The 20,382-nt window shown below is 47.8% G+C and overlaps 1 protein-coding gene across 3 annotated transcripts in view; it reads right to left on the reverse strand.

Moving 5' to 3' along the window:
• SHROOM3 (shroom family member 3) overlaps positions 1-20,382 on the reverse strand; it is a 186,315-nt gene that overhangs the window by 109,647 nt on the left and 56,286 nt on the right. The window contains exon 1 of one of the 3 annotated variants that reach the window (XM_082726959.1): positions 17,581-17,732. The exons of the other annotated variants lie outside the window; for them this stretch is intronic. The gene's annotated coding sequence lies outside the window, so the exon portion shown is untranslated. Of the gene's footprint in view, positions 1-17,580; positions 17,733-20,382 lie in introns of those variants that run through there. 3 annotated transcript variants of the gene reach the window in all.

Here is a 20,382-nt window from a genome sequence, read left to right on the forward strand (position 1 = left end):
GATGCTATGGAAACCACTTCCTATTAAACATTTAGGTAAAGGATTTGTAAAAGAGAAGAACACAGTGTGTGCTAAAGTCACAGGCTTTGGAGTCAAAAGGGCGTGGGTCCAAGCTCTGACTCTCGAATTTCTAACTGTGACCTGTCACAAGTAAGTTGCTTAATCTCTCCAGGTCTCAGTTTGTCCATCTGTAAAGTGGGCTGGGGACCGTTGCCGGCTCACAGGGAATACTAGAGAACTGCTAGCTTCTGTTATTTCCACAGAAACAGAAAACTGAGTCCCAGCTGAGCTTGCTTCTCCATGAGCCCTGTCCCAGGCCCAGAAGGAACAAAAGTGGCATTGAGGTAAGAATCTAGGTCACATCAGACCTGTTGCTCTGCTGATTGGAAGAGAACACGAGCCCCGACTGGATCACGCTGAAAGTGAACATGAATCCTGTATCATTTTTAAAGGAAATAGAATAAAACTGTATGTCCTCACAAGGAAAGATGTACAAAAGATATTAAATAACGAAGCATATTATAAAACAGAGTGATTACCTCTGGGTAAAAGGCTTATCATTAACATAAATGATAATAATGCGGATAACATAATGGTCTCAAATGAGAACATGTCAAAGAAAAAAGCTGGAGGCATTTTAACTCACCAGTGGATGAAAATTTGGGGAACAATTAGGATTGCTTGAGACATTCACTGCGTATCTGTCAATTCTGGAATAGCTGGATGTTTATTATGAATATTAGTAATTTTTAAATTAGGAAACTCAATGTTTAAAAAGAAAAAGCATATTATCCTATTACAGATTCTGAATGTTCATGACTACCAATCAGCATAAACCGGAGTAGGCAGTTACTGATGAGGATGGATAAGCTAATATAAGAAATACTTCTCTGTTCTTTTGAAATGATGATAATACACATCCCACTTTAGAATGTCTTTCATCATCCGATAAATCCTCCAGGGAACTCGTTAAAGTCAGTATTCGTGGTGAACCCTTTGAGGTGTGCAGCCCTACAACCTGTTTACAGTCCTGGCTCTGGGTCTCACTCACTGTGTGACCTTGGGCACGTTTTTTAATCTCTGTGCCTCAGCTGGCACCTGGGTTGGCTCAGTCGTCAAGGGTCTGCCTTCGGCTCAGGTTGTGATCTCAGGGTCCTGGGATGGAGCCCCGCCTCGGGCTCCCTGCTCAGCGGGGCGTCTGCTTCTCCCTCTGCCCCTCACCCCTCACCCTGCTTTCACCTTGTCTCTCAAATAAATAAATAAATAAATCTCTGGGCCTCAGTTAATTTATCTGTCAAATGGGACTAATAATAGTACCTCAAAGAGGTGTTGTAAGGGTGTACTGAGATAGATACTATGTAGAAGGCTCAGAAGGGTGGCACGGAGGGTTTCGCCATCATTCATCTCGTCCTCATTCCGAGGACGTTGCGGATACAAATGATACACTTATCTCAAAACGACCACCCCGGACCCCCCAAAACTTGAAAATCACTCCCACCGTCACCTTTCTAAGGCCAGGGTTTTATATCTGAGCCCGCAGATCCCGGCCGTTCCTCTCCACGGCAGGCTCCTCGCCTCGGACACCCGAGGCCCCAAACTGTCTTGCCTGGCACGGCTGGTGCGTCGTTGGGTTCGACCCTTCTGAACTTGCCTTTCATGTCTCAGGGCCCAGCTTAAGTGGCTTCCGATGGAACCTAAGCGACAGTCCCGACTGTCAAACGTTTCAATCTCAAACATTTTCACGTGTCCCTTCACCCACTGGCCTCACCCTACCTTCTCTGGATGCGACACAAGTATTTCAAACACGAAGCCTCTGCCTCAGCTACTCGGGTCCCCTCACTCTTCCCGAGAATCTTCCCCAAGAGCAGCCCCAGCTGTAAGCCCGGGCCTCAGGCAACTGCCCGCCTCCCACTCTTCATCCCATGACCTCAGATGCTGGGAATAACATCGTACTCCAGAAAACTGTCAGATCACTCACATCTAGAGCTACCTCTATTTTTTTTTTTTTTGAAGATTTTATGTATTTATTTGACAGAGAGAGATCACAGGTAGGCAGAGAGGCAGGCAGAGAGAGAGGAGGAAACAGGCTCCCCGCAGAGCAGAGAGCCCGATGTGGGGCTCCATCCCAGAACCTTGGGATCATGACCTGAGCTGAAGGCAGAGGCTTTAAACCACTGAGCCAGCCCGGTGCCCCAAGCTACCCCTATTTTAAATTCCTAGAGTGTCTAACATCCTGGCCCAAGCTCACATTGGAGACTCAGTTATAGTCCCTGGTTGGGGGGGCGGGGTATCCTATGTTAATGCAGGAAGCATTTATCGATCAGGCTTTGGGAGTTCAGAGATGAAGAAGACAAAGTCCCTGCCGTCCCTGAGTTCCCGTTCCCCTGGAAGGACACGGAAAGTACACAAGTGATAGCTTGGTCATGGCCGGCCACTTTGTCAGCGGGACGCGCACGGTGCAGCAATGGCCCAAAGACAGAAACAACCACAAAGGAATGAAATGCCATTTAAGAGCACGAAGTGTAGGGCTCATTTTTTCTCTCTCCCAACCCAATCTGCCTTTCCTCTGGCCGATCACAAACACGGAGCTCGATCTGAAATAGTTTAAGGTCCTGCCCTACTTAACGCTCTCAGAATGACAGGCTCTGACTGGTTTCCCCTCTCCGGCACCGGCCTCTCCCTGGAGTATATTTCCACCTTCCCTTCTATTTAGTCCACCTCCATCTGCCTATTTATTTGTTTAAAATGTGAACCAACTGGTTGGGTACAGTAATCTAATTCTGCATTTGGTCTGAGGCCAGTGCATGGAGGGCGTTCAGGAAATACTGGTGCCTGGTGTGCCTTCCCTAGCTCCCGGCTGTGCTATGTCTGAGGCCAAGCTGGGACCCCGCAGGCAAGCTCAGGAGATGGCGCGTGAAGGCCGGTGGAGCTCTGGAGACCCGGGAGGCCAACCTGCTCTGACCGGCTGACCCAGAGAGGAGACACCTGGGTTGGGTTTGTGGCTCGGAAGCCTGTAACAGGCGTGACAGGCAGATGCCCCCCCCAGAGCCGGCTAGGGCGGGACCATCCTGCAAGGCTCCCCCAGATTCCATCCGGGTAAACGTGCAGAAAGCCTCCCTCCCCGGGGGCACCAGCCCGCGTTTATTAGCCTTCATTAAGGAAATCCTCCTTCCTGCGAGTGGGTAGTTCTGGGAGGGGTGAGGCCAGAGTCTCTGCGGGGCTGTCCGGGCTCTCCCAAGGCAGGAAGAGTGGGGAGCAGACAGGGAGTCCCCAGAACAAAATTCTGTGGACAACACGTGCGCATCAATCCATCCATTCAACGTCTCCCTCTACCACGGGACAGGCAGGAGGTTATGAAGAGGACTATTATAGGATTTGGCTCATGGGAGACACTCAATAAATATTTGCAAAATTAATGATTTAAGTTTCTGGCTTAGCTTAACTTTGACTACCGTCTCCTCCTGGAGGATGTTCTACACTTTCCGTATGACAGGTAGTAGTGAGCGTACCTAGCAGAGTTCCAGCCTGCAGTTAACAGAGGCGTCATTGCCCGCACAAAAAGGATATTCTGGCATATTCCTGGACTCACATCCCTGATTTCCCCATTTTTTTTTAAAGATTTTATTTGACAGACAGAGATCACAAGTAGGCAAGGAGGCAGACAGAGAGAGAGAGGAGGAAGCAGGCTCCTTGCTGAGCAGAGAGAGCCCAATGCGGGGCTCGATCCCAGGACCCTGAGATCATGACCTGAGCTGAAGGCAGAGGCTTTAACCCACTGAGCCACCCAGGCGCCCTGATCTTCCCATTTTAAACCTCCTTCTCTGCTGTCTCCTCCCAATCTCCATTTACGAATCCACTGTTCCATCCACCGCTTCTCCTGGCTGCTGGCCGATGGTCCAGATACAGACGGCTGCAAGGCAAGACGGCAGCGTCAACTCAGCCTCCAGCTCGCCCTGCTAAGCCACGTCCTCCCGACAGCGACGGGCTGGAGACGAGTCAAGGGCGCCGGTTCCCAGTTCCAGCTAGGTCACCCGGCGTTGGGGCGATCTGGCTGGCCCCGCCGCATCTCCCATTCTGTCTGGAGAGCGGCAGGGATGCCAGCTGGCCCAGAGCTAGCGCACGGGCCGGTGAGCTCATAGCTGGAAAGTGTGATGCATCTGAGAACAAAGCAATATTATGCGGTGAATTTCTGAATTTATGGTCCACCGATGCCCAGGCGCCTACTGTTTCTGGCTTTTCTGCTTTTGTGATTTGGGGGCACGTTACTGGCAAGGAAGAGGTCTTCCGAAGCGTAGACCCCGTGTACAGAGCAGAGCCGGCCTGAGGAAGAGACGCCGGGCGGAGCCGCTGCCACCCGGACCGCCGGCAGCAGGTGGGCGGGAAAAGCGCCTGGTTGGGAGCAGTGCTCCCGAGGCCGGAGAGCAGGGTTTAAAGTGTCACTCAGAGCTAGATTCGATTAAACTACAAGTCTGAAAAGAAATCATGTCACAAAATCAGAAACGGATCTTTATGCTAGAAGGCGCAGAATCGGCAGACCTCCCCCCACCCCCAAATAAAGAAAAGCCATAGACAGACAGACAGACAGACAGACACAGACATGCAGGAATCGCTTCTTCCCTCTACAAGGTGTGCAAACTCTTTACGCGCGAGCTGGGAGGGTCCCTCTAGGAGAAAACTCCCCTTTATGTCTGCTTATAATCATCCGGCCGCCGACAGACGTGTTCGCAGGGAGCACCGAAAAGCAGGCAAAATCCCAAACAGACACTATGCTCCAAACCAGAATGGAAAAAGGGCAAAATCAACATATGGCTTGTAAGGCGTGGATAACCATAAACGCTCCTGGGTTGTAATATCCAGACATAAGAAGGAACCCGCAGATGTCATTTCTCTTAAAAAAAGAAAGAAAGAAAGAAAGAAACTGGGCAGAAAGAAGATTCACTAACAGAAAAGGCAGCTAACCTAAAGTCATCCCAAAGGTCGCCGGAGGAAGCACTTAACATCCATCTCGCTCTGCTTCTCCCGAGCGAGCGAGCACTTTCAATTGCTCTAGCGGAGGAAGTAAGAGTGGCAAATGCTCTTTTCACTGCCTTCACGCTTGCCGCTTCCTCCCGGCAGCCCTCCGGCAGGAATCCTGGCTACCAGGGAACATGGGCCAGCGCCGCCCTCACTTACGGATTTTGCTGCCTTCTCGAGTTTTGGGTCCTGAGCCCCGGGAACATCAGAGCCAGGCAGCCGCCCTTGCGCAGCACCATATCCGAGACAGGCCGGCAACGAGATTGGTGTGGAGAGGAGGGCAGCCCAGAGGGAAGAGGAAGAGGCTCTTACTCACCATCTACTCAGAGCTGGCAGCGCTTATGAAAACAGCAGAGCTCCCCCACGCAGGAGCCCCTCCCAGCCACCTTGCCTCATCGCCAGTTTGCAGGAAATAAGGCTCTGCTGTGTGCAGGAAAAGGAAGAGAGCCAGCCACAGGGCAATGGCCAGCAGGCAGCAAACCAGAGAGCCCCAACGGTCCTCAGAGAAACATTCATGTCAAGGGGGCTTTGGGATACCAGGGCGCTGCCCCCCAGCGCATGTCCCTCCAGAGTAGGGACTTCGGAGTTAGACGTGTGCAGTTATTAGGTACACAGTCAATGGCTACCAGCTTCTGTCTGGGGTTGTTGGACTGTCTCCCTACAACTAGAACCAGGCCTGCTTGGGGGTACCAGATGAAGGTGCTAGCAGTTCTTTGAGACCCAAGGTGAGGCGGTTTCTGGGAGCCCTCCAAGATCTGGCTTTCGGTTGCTGCCAGAGTCCTGTGTGTGGGATGGTGAGCCCTCCCCCGCCCCGAAGTCCACTCCGGTTTCTACGGAGGCAAGAGCGTGTAGATGCATGGGAGTTCTGGGCTGGTCTATATCATTCATGACCTCATGCCTTTCCCTCCAGAAGAGGTTAGGTCACTCTGACGGTTGCCAAAAGCTTCCCAGTCTTCAGAAGTAGGGAACACATCATCTCTTTTGATCTGACTCCTGGAGGACTCATTTCCTAGGAGCATACTGGAGGGGAAGCACACTTTAGAAGGTATCATTTCATTTATGTCTTTCTAAATTTGCTTTTAAAAAAATGCAAGCTATGTTGCCTTATTTCTGAAGGTAAATTTCAAGACTCAGAAGAAAACAAGAAGGATGTTCTTCACGGATGGCTCTTGCTATCTAAAGTGTTCAACCCACTTGGCCTGGTCCCACTGCAAACTAGACAATTAACCTTCCACAAGGTCCTTTGAAAGAAGATTTAGATTAAAAATATTTTTAATTTATTTACCACTAATACTTGGAGTAATAAAGGCAACCCATGCACTGAAAATAACCAACCAACCAACCAACCATCCAAACAACCAACCAACCATCCAACCAACCAACCAACCAACCATCCAAACAACCAACCAACCATCCAACCAACCAACCAACCAACCAACCATCCAACCAACCATCTAGCGTTCTCTTCAAGGAGTAAATATAAACATGCGATACTAGACCATGCATTTCTGAAGTTTATTTTTTTTTCTTCAAAGATTTTATTTATTTATTTGCCAGACAGAGATCACAAGTAGGCAGAGGCAGGCAGAGAGAGAGGGGGAAGCAGGCTCCCTGCTGAGCAGAGAGCCCGATGTGGGACTCGATCCCAGGACCCTGAGATCATGACCTGAGCCGAAGACAGAGGCCTTAACCCACTGAGCCACCCAGGTGCCCCATTTCTGAAGTTTCTATACAGTCAGTGCTATTTAAAAAAAAAATAGGATGGACAAGAGTAGAGATTCGAGTCTCCTGTTGACTTACCCAACAGGCTTGGCAAAAGCTTTTTTTTTTTTTTTTACTTCCTCCAAAAGACAACTTCTTAGGTGTCCAGTTCCCTGTTCCTCCACCCATCCCCCCCACCCATGTGTGGACTGGGTGCTCCTGCCAGTTCCCCGGGGGCGATCCAGATGCCAATCATCGCAGAGATTCGGAGTCATTAAATCCTGCCGGACCTGACCTGGAGGCCTGGGAGGGGAAAGGAATCCTAGAAGAGGCGCCATCCCATACACTTGCATCCTCCCTTTCAAGGCCCAACACACAAAGACTTCGTGAGGTTCCAGTCCCGCTTTGACTTACGATCCCTAAGCCTGGAGATCAGGGCGTCAACCGGAAGAGTTTTGTCTCACTTCTGACTGAGGGCATTCCCACAATGTCTGAAATTTGGACTCATCCTTAGGACCTAGAGATTTGTCATCTAGGGTAGAATTTTCTACTTTCCTATTTTGTTTCTCCTTAGCAAGGTTTTCAGAGGAGCCTGTGACTCTGAGATTGTCTTCAGCTTCGAAAACCCCTAAGCCTGTCTTCTCAAATCGAGTAGAGTCTGCACAGAGAAACACGGTGCTTCACACAAGGAAAAGAGAAAAGAAGCCAGAGTCACTTGGAGCAGTCTCTCTTTTTCGAGGCCTTTCCTTCTCTAAACACGATGGTTCTTCCGCTGACCTCATGTTTTGCTACCAGGCTTCTGTTCCAGATTACATGAGCAGGGTGAGGCTCAGCCCTCAATCCTTAGGTTTTCATTAGACCCAGAAAAACAATGAAATGGAGAGCGCCTCCCCCATTACACCCACAAGTGCACTGGTCCAAGCCTCCAGGCCCATCGTTCCACGACAGTGAATGCCTATTCAGAAAAGCGCTGGAAAATTCTCTTTTGAACTCTCCTGGTTACTTAAATGTGCGTATATCGTAGAGACAACTCTCCTTCCTCCTATCCGGAGTGAGTTCAAAGACTGTAGTTCTTCAGAAATTACAGGTAAATGGGATTGCAAGGTATATTAGGAAAATTTAAAGTTACACTAGTGACTTTAAATTAGTAGTCATTTCAGGGATGAAGTAAAAGCCTGCTCCTGAGTCTCTATACTTGATGTGAAAGTATCCACACAAAATGTCCGTTAAATAAGCACCAACCTGGGGCTCCTGGGTGGCTCAGTGGGTTAAAGCCTCTGCCTTCGGCTCGGGTCGTGATCCCAGGGTCCTGGGATCGAGCCTGACATCGGGCTCTCTGCTCAGCGGGGAGCCTGCTTCCTCCTCTCTCTCTCTCTCTCTCTCTCTTTGCCTGCCTCTCTGCCTACATGTGATCTCTGTCAAATAAACAAAATCTTTAAAAAAAAAAAAATAAGCACCAACCTGTCTCCCCTTGGGATCCTAATGGTTGGAGTATTTGTTGAATGGGTAGAGATGCGTGTGTGTGTTTCTACACTGTTAAGTCTGCCAAATTATTTTAAAATAGCTGGATGTTCCTTCAAATATTTATCCCATGGGGCTTAAAGTAATAAAGAACATCTTGAAAGTTCTGAATTTCTACCAGAAAAAAAAACAACAGCAAACTTCTAATAAAATAAAGGGTGCGTCAATCACACATTCTGCCTGTTTATGAAATATACTGAGGACAAGAAGTGTTCCCATGAGTTTTGAAGATTTAGATTTGTCAGCATAAGAACGGGGTAGTCCCACCTCTTGGTTGTAGACAGTGTATAACCAAGAGAATCAGTTGGGACACCAGATGGATAACTTTCACGGGAGGTGCCAGGGGCAATGCCTACAGGTTCCGTACAGGATAATGATGGGGATCTCTGATGCTGAAACCCAGGGTTGGCATGACAAGACTAACCAAATGCCAGAAGCTTTCCTGGAGTTCTGCTTTGCATTTTTGTTGAGCTGCTCTGGTGGCAGAGGAAGCACAGAGTCTCTTTGAACACCTAAGGTTACTGTACTCCAAGGATTCATAAGAATATGAAGCAGAAGGATTGTTGAGGGATTCCCAGGGGGAACTCTGATGAAAGCCTCTGAGTAGGCACCCTTAGAAAGATCTTCCATTTCTCCAGAGGTATTTTCGAACTGGTCTAGATAGAAGTCATTTGGAAGAATCATGGTAACTTGAGTTCCATATTTCTAGAATTCCAGAGCCTGAATTGTAGGTCAGACTGTCCCTGCATCAAACTATGAAGATGAATGTTTTCATCAAGGGATTAGAATTCACTGTTTCCTATGTGACCAGCTCATGACAGATTCCAGAATGAAAGCAGCAGGTCCCCTAGCAGAAGAGATTAAACTTTCTCCCACTAGCAGGAAGACTTGTGATCTCATTAGTACAGTTGATCAGGGAGTGATCTTTGAGCCAGCAGACGCTGGGGCCATCAGGCAATGAGAAGACGGTCAGAAGTCTGGTAGACAAGATGGTCCAGTGAGGACTCTTCTCTACCTTTCACTGGATCACTTTGAAGACATTTAATGTGTGGTCTTCTGGGCCCAGGGAATCTTCCAGGTAATCTCGAAGACATTACTAAGATTTAAATTATTAATTATTAAGATTTAAATTATCGGCTCAGTGGGGTTGGGTGTTTTTATCTCCTTGTTGTATCCTCAGCATTTAGAACAGTGCCCCGCACAAAGTCAGAGCTCAGTCAACACTTGCGGAGTACTCATGAAGATGTTATTTGGCTGGAGGTGTTGGGTAGTCAAGACTGTTCTCAGGAAAGTGCAGGGAATTGTCACAAAAATACTCTTAAAGGAAACATGCCCTACCAATTTCACTTTCGTACTTTTGTTTTACTGTGCATGTGTATGTGGACGTAATTCAATACATCTCTATCAAAGCCACATAGACATTATTTCCTGCTTATATAATGATAGTTTTTTTTTTTTAAGATTTTATTTATTTATTTATTTATTTGAAAGAGAGAGAGAGAGGAAGCGTAAACGGGGAGCTGCAGGCAGAGAGAGAGAGGCAGAAGCAGGCTCCCCGCTGAGCAGAGAGCCCAATGTGAGGTTCCATCCCAGGACCCTGGAATCATGGCCTGAGCCAAAGGCAGACGCTTAACTGATTGAGCCAGGTGCAGCACCCCCAACCCTCTTAAAAAGACTTTATTTATTTATTTGACTGAGAAAATGAAAGAGAAAAGAATAGTTATTTTTTTTTAAACTTGGAAAATAATAATATCAGCCTTTGAAGAACAAATTAGCACTCTCACATATGAAATACGCTTGGAGATTGTCTTTAATCAGTTTGGAACTTGAAGATGCTTTCTCTTTTTGCAACACAGCAGATGAAGAGCTTAGAATTTGATAAATTATAAACCTAATGAGGCTTCTACCTCCTTTAGCCAGTTATTAACTGTCAGGAAATGATCGTTGTTACTTAATTATAAGATGAAGCTAAACATTGAGAAATGCTGAAAGCGATCTGGTTGGCCAGTATTCTGAGGACTAATGCCACAGGCATGCCCCCGCCATACCAATTAAAGCTGCGTCACCCATAATAAAATGCTGCCTGCCGTTGGCCGTGTCCTATGTTGTCATTTTCAGATTAAAACAACAACACAATTCCAGTCTAGGGCACTTCCTGGGCACCAATGAGTGCTAGGCTTTTCTAATTTAGAGGATAAAGACTCCTCCTACGGGCTGATGACGCCCCCGATATGCCCTTGTTTTCACTTTGAGCGCACCCACAGTAAGAGTCAGGCTTAGAGACACTAAGAGCAGCCAATCAATCAATCATCTGCTTTACTAGCTGTCAGACAGAAAGATACCAAAGAACTTGCACGAGAAAAAGGTGCATGATGTTCTCTTTTGATTTTGAGAGGCAATTCACTGGCAAGGGGAAATGAGTTTTGGAGGGAGAATGTTGAGTAACGAGCGGACGCATTCTGGAAGTGTGCGCTCTATTTGCACACAACTTTTTTTTTCTTTTTTAAACACTACTGAGAAGAGGTTTCCAGAATAAAATTTTCATTTCCAGCTCAATGCATGCTAACTTGTATGCAATTCTGTAGCTGCACGGGTTTTATCAACTGTCATCTGCTTTTCCTATTTGAGTCTCTTTTCCATGTGCCCTGAGCGAAAGGATGTGGGGTTAAGCAGCGGGGGACTGGGGCTCCCAGGCGGCCTCAGCATTCCAAGCCCAAACAGCCAGAAAAGCATGGTTTGGGGTATTTGGTGAGAAGAAAAGGAAAAAGATAAAATTAAACAATTTTGCTGAAATACAAGCGTTTCCCAATTTCAGTACAAGCTGTGTTGCAAGATTTCAATGATAATTACCTGGATTTCAGAGGACGCCATGGGATCTTGTCGGAAGCAGATTAAAGAGCCCCCACCATTTGAGGTAAGGATTAAATGAGCGAATCACCACCCAACCTCACCCGAAGCGCTCCCCGAACGCTGGGTTTTATTGTCCTTGCCTCCTGTGCTCCTTGGGATTGCCGCAGGAAACACACCCAAGAGCCTAGTGTCAAAGAACACTGAGAGGCTGCGTGTATAAACATGGGGGGGGGGGCTCCATGACAGCCTAATCCCCGCATGTAGACGCAGGAGATCAAATGTCCCAGGAACGTATATTACTTTTAATTCACTGCTCTAAAACCCAAGATGAGGAGCCTTCCTAGTAATCCTGGGCCCAGTCCCGCCTGTGGAGGCAGCCGGACCGACACGGGCTAGAAACCACACAGGTGAGTAAGGGGTCTGCCCTCGTCCGCCCTTCCTGTCACCCCTTCTCTCGTTCCCCCTTCATCCCCCGCTGTCCACCGGCCTTCCCCGGGGTGGTTCCTTGGCGTTTGCTGCCCTTGCTTCGGTCAAGGGCACTGCGCTCCGCTGGCCCAGGCCAGGGGTTTGGGATCATGTCCCCGGACCCCTCGCAGGGGCAGCTGCCCCATCGCAGGTGACTAGTGCCTCCTCGAGAAACCCTCTCCTTTCCGGACTTGCACAACATCACAGCCTCCCCCACCTGCCTGAAGCTGCTTCTGCTGGGTCAGCCGCCTCTCCAGGCTGATGTGCCCCAGGGTTCGCTCTTTTCTCTCCTCTCTGGAAACTGTTGCAGGTGAGGGAATCAGTGCTGCGACCTTAAATACTATTTCTATGTTGATGACTCTGCACTTTCTCTGTGAGCTCTGCTCAGCCCCCTGGATTCCAAACTCTTGTATACACATGCGGGATTGGATTGGCGGATCAAAGAGCTCTCCCTTCAGGGTGCCTGGGTGGCTCAGTGGGTTAAAGCCTCTGCCTTCGGCTCAGGTCATGGTCCCGCGGTCCTGGGATCGAGCCCCGTATCCCCTCCCCCCCAAACTGGCTGTTCTCCCCTTTTCCCCATCTTGCCCAATGGCCCCATCAGCACCCCAACTGTACAGCCCAGACCCAACAGACACCTTCATTTCTCTGTCCCTTCATGTCTGTCATCAGCAAGTCCGTCATCAGCAAGTCAGCTGACGTCATCCCAGAAATCCCGCCTCAGCCATCTCCACTGCTACCACTGCGCACCCTGCTGTCTTCTCCTTAGCTGAGGAGAATTCATAGCTTCCTGCTCTGACTCCTGCCCTACTCTTTAAGAAAGGATCTCAGCATTATTTCACAAGAATAATCCGGTAACAGTGTTCCTTTGCTTAAAATCCTCCAATGGCCTCCTGCTCAACTGAGGCTACAATCCAGTCCCTCACTACAGCCTAGGAGGCCCTACACGAAGTGAGCCCACAGTGTTCTGCTCACTCCGCCTTGGCCCTACCCGCTTCCTCTCATTATTCCCAAACCCTCGCTCCTGTATCCCACACCGCACCCCACCCCCGCCCTCCGAGCCGGGAATGCTTCACCCCTCCCTGCAGCAGCAGCCTTCTTTTTACTTAGGTTTGAGTCCAAAAGTCCCCTGATCTTTTCTGACCCGCAGACCTGCGGTAGCCCACCCAGTCTCTCTCTCTTGACCTTGTGCTGTTTCCTTCATAGCGCGCGCTACTGTTCGGAACCACCTTCTTCACTTACTTATTTCCTTACTGATTGTCTGTGTGTCCCCAAGACACTGTGAGTTTCTGCAAGAACAGACACCTTAGCTGTCTTGGCCACTGCATTTCTCATGCCTGCCACATGAGAGTGCCTACTCATAAATGTCTACAGAATGAGCGATCTCCAAGTATAATATCTCCAAGTACAATACGGTTTGCAAACTGTCTATGATAACCCTTTGGAACTCAATAGCTGATCCAAATAGTTCACCAATATCGAAGAAAGGACTAGAATCAGGGACAGACTGAAGTGGGGTATATGCCTGGTTGCAAACTACAGTCAAATAAACATCATGTTCAACTGAATATCCTTTTAGCTCTTTCCAGATGTCTCTAAATCATCAAGAATTGTCAAAAGCGGACAGTGGAATTATCCACATTCTCTTTCTTCTCTTGCCTCTGCTAGTTTCCAAGTCTCAGAGGAACCGAATAATTTCTTATGACTGATTTGATAAAAGGAATTACCCTTTCTTCACCCAGCTTCTTGCAACTCAAAAATCATGCCCAGATGTATTCAAAATCTGGCCTGAGCGATCAGAAGGCGCTTTCCAGCGGGCCAGCGGGAGTCGCTCCGTGGCCTTCTCCGCTTTGGGATAGAAGTCCCGCCAAAGTGCGTACAGAAGAGAGCTCCCTGGGTAGGTCTGCTCTGAAGCAAACAGTCGGTGGCAGGAATGATCTTTGACTTTACCTCTCTGTTCCCACCTTTTTGTTCCATTTAGTAAAGTTCTAAGGGCTCTAGGTGGCTTTAAGAAGAGTGCTGAGCTACAGGGTAGTCTAACTGTCGGCTCCGCTGGTACCTTCCACTGTCATTTTGGTGAAATCCTTTAACTTCTCCGAGCCTCCCCTTTTTATCGGTAAGATGAGAAACTTTTAGTAGATGACCTCTAGCTCTAACTGTGCGTGGTGTGGAGATGTTTTGTGTTGAGTCAATACCGATTGATTAAACTAATCAGTGTGGTGGGTTATGATTGATGCCGTCTTGCGAGCCTTAAAAAAACAAAAGAAGGCAGGGTCAGCTTGGCCCGAGGACCAGGACACATCCTGTGCAGCTTCTAGAAATGGAACGTCCAGGGATCAGTGACTTTCCATGAGATATTTCATGGTTTTAGGTATCATATATGTGCCAAAGACTCCAAATTTTCATCTCTGGCCCAATCCTAAGTACCAGATGTCCCATTGGAATTCCTTTTCCCTTGCCTGTCCGCTCCAGCTTTTTCACAGCCAAACAATTCTCTCTCTCTCTTTTTTTAAAGGTATCATTTATTTACTTCACACACACACAGAGTACAAGCAGGGGGAGGAGAAGAAGGCTCCTCACGGAGCAGATCCTGACGCGGGGCTCGATTTCACAACCCCGGGATCACGTTCTGTGCTGAAGGCAGACGTTTGACTGAACTGAGCCACCCAGGTGCCCCCAAAACAATTCTTTTAAAAATGAGTCAATCATGTCTGCTCAAAACCCTGCAACGGTTCCTCATTTCACTCAGAGTGAGAGCTAATTAGAGTCCTTACAATGATCTTCGAGCCCTCAGATGGTCTGCTCCCCCCACAACCCCATCACTTCTTTGACCTGATTGGCTTCACTTTGTTCCACCCCGCAGTGACCTCGTTGGTAGTCTCAGACACACGTGCTCCTGCCTTAGAGCCTTTGCACAGGAAATTTCCCTTGCTCAGTGTACCCATGGCTACCTGTCTCACGCCTTTCAAATGTTACTTTTGCATTGAGGCCTACCCTGGTCTCCCTATTTAAAATGACAAGCTGTCCCACTTCTCTGGACCCTGGAATCCCTGGACCCCTGTTCGGTTTTTTCTCCACACACTAATCTAATATTATTTGTCATGTAGTTATGAACTATGTTGAATGTTTATTGTCTATACCCCTGCCCTGAATATAATCTCAATAAAGGCAGGGATTGGGGTATATCTTGTGTCCAGTACAAACAGCCACTCAATAAGTGTTTGTTGAGTGAAGTGAAGAATGAGTATCACTATCGGTGAGGAGGATCCAACACCTGTGCCCTGAGTGCACCCAGTTCCTAGAACAGCTTGTCTAAGGGTCATAGAGTATTGCGCAATTCCCTTTTAGGTGCTCCCACCCTGTCAGGGAAGGCTCATGAGATCAACGCGCTCACCGAACCACAACGGCCCATAAAGAGGATTCTTGCTTGCTTTGATTTTAAGACTATTTTCTCCATTGAACCACATATTTCAGAGATAGGGAGAAGCCCAGGGATCCACAACCACTAATATGCTCACAGTGAAAGGAGTGGCCAGGCTGTCATTCTAACACAAGATCCAGGTTTCCTTCCTTGACTACTTTCCTAACATCGACTCGAACTGTATAATATTTTTATATCACACCTAAAATTTGTTTCAGGTCATTTCTACATTTCTTTGGGAAAATCATACCTATATTTTCAATACCTTTTTGTAGAGATTTGTTAGTCTGCCCAAATACAGCAGGATATTTAATTCCAGCAGCCCTGTCCATCCAACACAGAGAAAGTGGAACCATCTGAGAGAAAGCTTTCATCAAAGGGCAGGGTGTGAGTATTAAACTGTAGTAATTCACTTGGTTCTAGTACTCACCAGTCAATAAGCAACTTCTGAATTACCTTTGTCAATGAAAAGCAATAGTAAGACTTTTGCAAAACAGAGTACTATGGTATGTGCTTAAACCAATGATAATCACAGGCATTATGGATACTCTTAGGAAAACGGCTGATTTTCTGGGCAGCTGACTTGCAGGGAGCTTAAACCAAGCAACCCCCCAAATCCTTGTCACTTTCATCGTCACGTACAGAATACAAACAACGGAGAACATGGCACTGGATAGCATCTCTACCAAGTGGATATTTCATTGGCATAACTGTACGTAAGACCTAAAACTTATGTTTCTTAAAATGTTAGGATGAATTGGGCCAAAAGTTCCTAAAGAAATGGCTGTTGGGTTTTATCTTATTTGGAGAAAAAAAAAAAACCCACAGTTTTGGAGGTTCTGACTCAGTTCCCAGGGTTCGAGATTGTTTCTTAAGCTTTAAATGAACTCTAGGATCTTACCCCAACAGGCTGCACTCCAGAGGTTCCCGGATTTACCTCCTGGGACTAGTCAGGGTATTGGGAGAAAGTCCGAGAAAAATGTTAGAGGAAAAGCCCTTACGAGCATCTCTAAATATGGTGTGATCTTAACAAGTAACATAACATGGGCGAACGTAGACAGGACCCATCTACAGAATTCTGCGAAACACCAGCCTAGACTCAGGAGCATGGCAATTACTAATCATTTGAGCTTTCTGGGCAGACCGCCAACAGTTTGAATCAAAATCCCAAAGTTCTCCAAACACTGTCTATGATCACAAGTTCAAGGACAATGAGAGAATGCTCCTGCTGATGACCCATCAGCCCTGTGTCTCTACAAAAATAGTATTCACCAATGATGTGAGCTAACATTCAACCTAAGGAAACAAGAGTCAAGAGTGCCTTTATCCTGAAGAAACATAGAGTAAAGAGCAGGGGCTTTGGGGAAGACCAACCAAATTTCAAACCCCAGATCTGCCACATTCATACTAAGCGATCTTGTCAAGATGTCTCACTTCTGAGCTTCAATTCCTTCATCTGTAAATAGACAAGAGCACCTCCTTCTCAGTGGGTGATCAGAGATGATGCAGATAAAATGCTGGCATTGACCGCACAGTGGCAGTGACTTTGGGGAATTCTACCCATGCTAAACTAAGATTACGTTTCTTAATTCCAGCAATTTCTCAACTACAAACCTCATTATCTGACATTTTTATTATTCAGGCAACCTTGGAGATGGTCAGCAGCATTTGAGATAGACAGTAGGAATGTATATTTAAAAATGAATAGTTTAAGGAAGTTTTAAGTCACCTTTTAGCAGAAATGCCTCAGTGAGCAGCACCAGTGCAGCCCCAGCTCTCTTACTTAAATACCAACAACTTATGTGCAGGCAACTACATTGCTTTCCGAATTCCCTAAAGATAAAGGGCAGATTTAACATCATCTCCATCTGGCGATGTGGAATCTCACAGTCATTTTATACCGCTAGAAGCACTGTTCACTCTGAGGGCACGATTTCTTTCCTTTGATTTCTAGCCACGCCAATTACACGAGTCAGGGCCCGCCCGGACCCAAGGGCCCTATGCACTGTCTAGTCACAGCCCTTTTGTGCTTCAGTCTGAAATCTGTAGGATGCCATTTCTACTCTCACACCAGAAAGAGCGGACACCTGCTGACTTGACCACCCCAGGTACACTCTGCGCCTTCTCTCCTTTCTCCAGGGAAAAACCGAAGGATCAAGGGACTTTTCTACATGTAAAGCAAGCTGAGTGACATCCGGACTCAATGGGGCCTTTGACAAAAATCCAGTGCACACCTCCAATAGACAGGCACTGTGCTGAACGCTAGGGGTACGCTGGTGGACAAAAGGAACACCATCCTGCTGCCCAGTTGCTTGGAATCTAAAGGGAAGACAAATACGTTTACAACAGGATGTAGTTGGCTAGAGGGGTTAACAAAGACATGAAATTATGAGAGCACTCACCAGGCTCCTAAAGATATAAAAAGTATAAATCATATGCTAGGATTCCTTTTAACTCAGAAAAGTATTAAAATCGATCACAGACCACTTCAAAACATTTGCAAACACGGCAGGCCTCATCTGGCTTTAATTCAGTTTTTCCCATGTTCAGTATCCTCACTAAATCCGAAAAGGAACGGAGGCTGCTCCAGAACTTGCAACAGGTGCACTTACCCGCTACTAGCTCGGACGTGCTCGGAACACACTGACTGATTTCAAGCATCTCATTCTAAGTTCTCTCTGGCTTCTTCCAGCGCGGCCTAACTCACAGCACCCCAAACCGCGCTGCGCAAAAACGTGACGGAGGAGGAGCGGAGCGCACCGGGTTTGGGCCGGGAAGCGAGGCTGGCGAGGACCGCCCCGCCCCTCGCCCCGCCCCGCCCGCCCGGGAATCCGCTCGCCCCGCCTCCTCCCCGCCCCTCGCCCCGCCCCCGCCCGGGAATCCGCTCGCCCCGCCCCCGCCCCGCCCCTCGCCTCGCCCCGCCCCGCCCCCGCTCTCGGAAACCAGCAGAACAAAACGGCGCGGCCTTCTCCAAGGGCTCAGGCTGGGGCAAATGTCGCTCGTGCTTCATCTCCCGGGAAACTCAGAAACTTCCCGAGAATGGAGTTCGGGCGGCCGGGCCGGCAGCCGGGGGACCCCGGGGCTCCCGCAGGCTGTCTTCCGCGGACAAGCGCTGCAGCGTCGGAGCGGCGCGCCCCGGAGCCCCCAGCAGCGAGCGCGGAGCCGGCGTCCCGGCCCCGCGGCCCCGACGAGCCGACGAGCCGGGACGAAGGGCCGCAGGCCGCCGTGTCCGCGTGCAGACCGGGCCATCGCTTTTCACGCTGGCATTTTAATGCGAAATAAGGGGGGGCGTGTGAAGGCTTCACGATCATCTTATTTATGTACTAAAAATGACCCTTTCAGAATGTCCACTTTTTTTTTTTTTTAAATGGATCTTTCAAAAAAAACCACTTGGCGAGAAACACTGAGATGACCTAAATGTAAAATGCTCGTGCATCGATTGCAAAGATTAACGTGCTGGGGATTAGAAGCAAAACAAAACCGAAGACGCGGTTCGGAACTGAACGGAGGCTGAGGCTCTCTCCACTAAACGCTGGAGACAGGAAGCGCAGAATCCCCAGTTGCGGCCGCCCCAGCGCTCGGGAGATTATTTGCTCCTTTCCCCACCCCCCACCCCCCCAGAGGTCTCTTATTTCAGATTCCAAGAGTGTTCTTTCAGTCCCACACTCAGCTCACAATGCCGAGAAACACTTTGGTGTTTCACGCAAATCTGGAGCTAAATAAGAAAGAGGCAGAAAAAGATGTTGGAACCTGATAATCATCCAAGAAAGATTTTGTCAATTACAGAGAAAAAAGGACTTTAAGGACTCAATTGAATAATAATTTTTTTAAAATTCTTCTTTTTGTCACCTTTCTTACAGGAAATATTTTCTTACAAGAAATAAAAAGTGTTCTTACTGACTCCTCAGAAGGTCCAGGCCATCCTTCGGGCCACATAGTAAATAAAGGGTTCTCAGTGAGAGCCCAGTGCTTTCCCTGTGTCCTCTGGCAATTAGCTTTCTAGCTAGGAGTCAAGTTTTATAAACTGCTAAGTGACCAGGCAGACAGACTGGCTCTGCAAGGTAATGTTTTCAGTTTGACTCATGCTTATGGTCTTTGACCTTAACAGTCATTTGTGGCCCAAGTGCCATTAGACATTCTGAAAGGCGGTGTACTGAGTGATAAGCTTGGATGGTCAGACTTAAGGTGACTTCTTGCCCTGCTGTCCATGGGCTCGGAACAGCAGGAGATTCATGTTGTAGAGGGAAGGAGGGAAGGAAGGGAGCGAGGCAGGGAGAGAAGGAGGAAGAAAGGAAGGAAAACGAAGGGGAAAGGAAAGAAAAAAAATCAATGCATTTCCTGAAGACAAAATACCCCCAACTTAAAAGAAGAGTCATAAAAGAAGTCGAAAGCATAAAATATGTCTTTTAAGGAGCTCCTTTTCCTAAAATAAACAAATAGACCACTAGAAGATTAAACAGAGGTGAGCTGTAAATCAAAATCTCCTGTCTCACGCATTCCTAGGGTTTCTTCCTGAGAGCAGCTGCCAGACAGAAACGGGCGTTCGGGAAGCCAGACAGCTCCGAGGTCAGAAGAAAGCTGACTCAAGCCATTTTCATGAGAGATAAGATCACCTAGCTTTCTTCAGTATCTTTCATAGCTAAACATCCCTCCGTCTAGTTCTCAAAACTATAAACTAAGAAGAAAAAAACCCTGTGCTTTTAGCCATCACCACCCACAATTTAAGCAAAGACAGCCTGGGGAACAATAAAAATATTCATGGCCACTGGTAAGATTTACCATCACATGCATTATTCGTCGCCAGCCTCCTTGCCTCAACCACGGGAAAAAATACGCCTCTCAGATCCCACTTTTTGTTCCTTTTCAAACCAAACTCCATGGAATATAATCTCTATTTGCTTTAAGAGGGTTCTGGAAAGCAAAGGAAGCTTTATCTGCCTGTGGGAAGTAGAAATCTCTGAAAACCTAATGGGAACTTCCGTAGGAATACTATGGTGAATTAGTTAAATATTTACAACATAAGAACCAGTTCATTTGAAAACAAACCTACAAGAGCCTGGCTTAGTTCCCTGTCTCAGGAATCAAGAATGTTCCCTTGCTGAGAGCTGCCATTTTACTGACATCGAGTAAGAACCGACTCCAGGAAGCGGGCAGGAGTGAGCGCAGGACTGCAGTTCAGCAAGCCCGTGTTGTGCCTGATGAGTTCCTCCGCTGTAGCTCGCCTCTAAGGGACAAATACACAGGGAAGAAATGTCTGAGGGGTTGGGGGGCGGGGGCGCACAATGTTAACATTAAGCACAGGAGGGCTCCTATCAAACCTCGTCAGTCAACTCAGCCAGTTGCCAAAACTGAATAAAGTCAGAAAGAATGGCAGAAAATTCAGATTACATCAGAGTAAAACAACAAAATAACGA

The sequence above is a fragment of the Mustela nivalis genome, assembly GCF_964662115.1.
Source record: "Mustela nivalis genome assembly, chromosome: 4".
Classification (NCBI taxonomy): Eukaryota; Metazoa; Chordata; class Mammalia; order Carnivora; family Mustelidae; genus Mustela; species Mustela nivalis.